General features: G+C 34.1%; 1 long non-coding RNA gene across 1 annotated transcript; it reads right to left on the bottom strand.

The window, feature by feature from the left end:
- Window positions 1-608: 608 nt before the first annotated feature.
- LOC128290179 (uncharacterized) lies at window positions 609-2,322 on the bottom strand. Its single transcript, XR_008279820.1, has 3 exons — window positions 2,240-2,322; window positions 1,690-1,776; window positions 609-869 (listed from the first exon to the last, which is right to left on the bottom strand). It is a non-coding gene; the product is annotated as an uncharacterized LOC128290179 (long non-coding RNA).
- Window positions 2,323-3,881: the final 1,559 nt, after the last annotated feature.

Below are 3,881 nucleotides of genomic sequence, written 5' to 3'. Positions count from 1 at the left end.
GCATTAGTAAACTTATTTGAGCACTTAAACAAATTCGGACAAGCTGTCCAACTGCGTCACAGTTACTTAAAAATTCATATCTCGAGTTCTGAAACTCAAAATCCAATTCCGTAAATTTTTCCTTAAACTAGACTCATATATCTATCTACTAATTTTTTTCTAGGATTTTTGGTCGGGCCAATTAGTACAGTTTATTAGTTAAAGTCTCCCCTATTTCAGGGTTCAACTGCTCTGACCTCTGTGTATTACAAATCATATATCTCCCTTTACAGAGTTTCAATAACTATGCCGTTTATTTCTCCTAAAACTAGACTCAATAAGGATTCTAAGAATATAAAATACACCACCTAACTATTTTGGTACAATTTATGGTGAATTTATAAAGTCAGAATAGGGGATCCAGAAATCACTCTGGCCCTGTTTCACAAAAATTCAAATATCTCATAAAATATAATTCATATACCTGTTTTGTTCAATCCATATGAAAATAGACTCATTAAGATTAAATTTCATAACTTACTCATGTTTTAATTCCATTTCTACCATTTTAGTGATTTTCAAATTTACATTACTGCTGCTGTCAGATTCTGTTTTATGGCAGATTTCACTTTACTAAGGATTTTCATGGACTAAATAGCATTTTAAACATACATAACATCAAATATGACTTAGATTGGCCATTCCAATGGCTAATCATTTACAAACCCTTTTCTTTCCAAACCATAGCCATATCATAAGATCATTTACATAAGTGAGTATTTTGCCATACATGCCACATTCAAAACACACAAGCCATTTTACCAATTTAGGCCTTCGGATAGTGTGAACGAGTCTTGACCTATCCCAATTCTCAAGTCGGCTTGTTAAAACTACAATGAACAAAAGGAGGAGTAAGCATAAATGCTTAGTAAGTTCATATGCAAATAACAAGTAACATAACCATACAATTATACCAAACAATCTTAGCATGGTATCACCAAAACATATATCACATTTTTAAACATCATTCATCATCTTACCACCTTATCGTTGTTGTATCTATTTTCAACCCGAGGGTTAAGTACATACCTGTCCAAAGTGTCCATTTCACAATACTTACCAATACATCACTTGCATCTTAAGTGTTCTTCCATTTCACTAGAAATTTTACCCGTTGAACACATCGGAATATAACTCGAATACATGGATAATTTGCACATAAGTGCCATATTTGTAGCCAAGCTACCATGTAACCCACCCATAAGTGAACTCGAACTCAACTCAACGAGCTCGGGCGTTCGCATCCATAAGTGAACTCGGACTCAACTCAACGAGTTCGGATGCCTAGTTACATCTCACGAACTCAGACTCAACTCAATGAGTTCTGACATTCCACATCCATAAGTGAACTCGGACTCAACTCAACGAGTTCGGATGTTCAACCATCCTAGTGACATGTCACTTGTATCCTAATCTATTCCTAAGGTTCAAACGGGATTTTCCTCGAACACGTCTCTTTGCCATATTCCGTAAAATACCGAAACCAATACTCGGTAGCACTTTATATTTAACAAATAATACACTTAATTTGCATTTTATTCGAAAATAACCACAAAGCATATATTTCATGATAAAAATCAGCATATCATATATTTAACATCAATAACTTAAAAATAACAATTATGCTACCTTATTTACACATGAACTTACCTCGGTACAAAATTTTTAACAATCGAGCCTATTCCTCGTAAACTTTGTTTTTCCCCCGATCACGACTTGAATCTCGTTTCTCTTGATCTATAATACCAAATTAATCTTATTTAATACATACATTCATTAAAACAGTCCTTAATACGAACTTCGCAAAATTACCATTTTGCCCTAAACTTTGCATAATTACACTTTTGCCCCTAGGCTCGGAATTAAACTTCATCCCTTATTATTATGTTTTATGACATTCTGATCATTTTTCCTTCTATGGCAACATCAAATTCTCACTCTAACATGTATTTATGACTAATAAATATTTTTACCGATTAAGCCTTTTTACTGCTTTTACTCAAAACCGAGTAGCACAAGTTGTCTAACAAAATTTAAAACCTTATATTCTGTCATAAAACACCAAAATACACAAATTTCACCTATGGGTATTTTTCCAAATATGAACCATAGGTTGAATTATTGTTAACATAAGCTAAATTGAGCTACCGGGATTTCAAAAACATAAAAATCATTAAAAACGGGGCTTGAAATCACTTACTATGAAGTTTGAAAGTTGAAGAAACCCCAGCTATGGAGGAGAGCAAAAATCGGCAGAACAATATGGAGAAGATGATCATTTTGGGTCATTTTTCCTATTTTTATTTCATTTAATATCCAAATGACCAAAATGGCCTTACTACTAAACTTTCCAAAAATTCCTTCCATGTCCTAATTTTGTCCATGAACTTAAAATTGGTCAAATTACCATTTAAGACCTCCTAATTAATATTTCAAAGCAATTTCATACTAAAAACTTCTAGAATGCAAGTTTTGCAATTTATTCGATTTAGTCCCTAATCTCAACTTAAGCACTTTATGCATAGAATTTCATCACGAAATTTTCACACAATTATGCAATCATATCATAAACCTCAAAATAATTTTAAAATAATTATTTTTATCTTGGATTTGTGGTCACGAAACCACTATTCCAATTAGGCGTTAATTCGGGATATTACATAGTACCTTTTTCAAATACTGTTTCTGAGACAAGCTAACTCTATCATGAGCTCTATCTCTCCATATTTCCATGCCGAGAATCTTTTTAGCTTCTTCTAGATCTTTCATCTCAAACTCGAGATTGAGTTGAGTCTTCAATCTTTCAATCTCAATTTTGCTCTTAGATGCTATTAGCATATCATCAACATATAAGAGCAAGTATATGAAAGTTCCTTCTTGTAGCTTCTGAAAATATACGCAATGATAAAATTTACTTCTTGTATACCTTTGCCCTTTCATGAACTGATCAAATCGCTTGTACCACTGCCTCAGAGATTGCTTCAATCCATAAAACGACTTTGTCAGTTTGCAAACCCAATTTTCTTTTCCAAGAACATTGAATCCATCCGGTGAGTCATATAGATTTCTCTTCCAAATTACCGTAAAAATGCAGTCTTCACATCAAGTTGAACTAGTTCGAGATCATATTGCGCAACCAAGGCTAGCAAAATTCGTATAGATGAATGCTTCACAACTGGAGAAAACACTTCATTATAGTCTATTCCTTCTTTCTGAGCGTAACCCTTTGCTACCAATCTAGCCTTGTATCGAATTTCATTTTTACCAGGAAATCCTTCCTTCTTTGCATATACCTATTTGCATCCAATTGCCTTCTTTCCCTTGGGTAGTGTCACCAACTCCCAGGTCCTATTTTTATGAAGAGATTGCATTTCTTCATTCATTGCTTGCTTCCACTTTACACCATCAGGGTTACTTATTGCTTCTGTGTAAGTGGAAGGAATATCATCATCTGCAATTGGAAGTGCCTAGGCCACTATATCATCAAAGCGAGCAGGCTTACGAATCTCTCTTCTTGGCCTCCTATATGCAATTGAATCTTGTTGCTGTAGAGGTTCTTGGGTAGGAACCTCTTCATCATTTGTCCCTTCAATATTAGTTGGATCATCATTAACCTTTTCAAGCTCCACCTGCTGCAAAGTACTACTGGTTTTGTCATCCTTTTGTGAATCCTTGTACTTTAACATGGTTGATTCATCAAAAGTCACATCTCTACTGAAAACAATCTTCCTTGTATCAGAACACCAGAGACGGTATCCTTTTACTCCATCAGTTATACCCAAGAATAATGCTTTCTTTGCTCTTGGGTCTAACTTAGATTCTTTTACATGATAATATGCAAT

The sequence above is a fragment of the Gossypium arboreum genome, chromosome 3 (assembly GCF_025698485.1).
Source record: "Gossypium arboreum isolate Shixiya-1 chromosome 3, ASM2569848v2, whole genome shotgun sequence".
Lineage (NCBI taxonomy): Eukaryota > Viridiplantae > Streptophyta > Magnoliopsida > Malvales > Malvaceae > Gossypium > Gossypium arboreum.
This window is presented reverse-complemented; position numbering and strand designations above follow the sequence as displayed.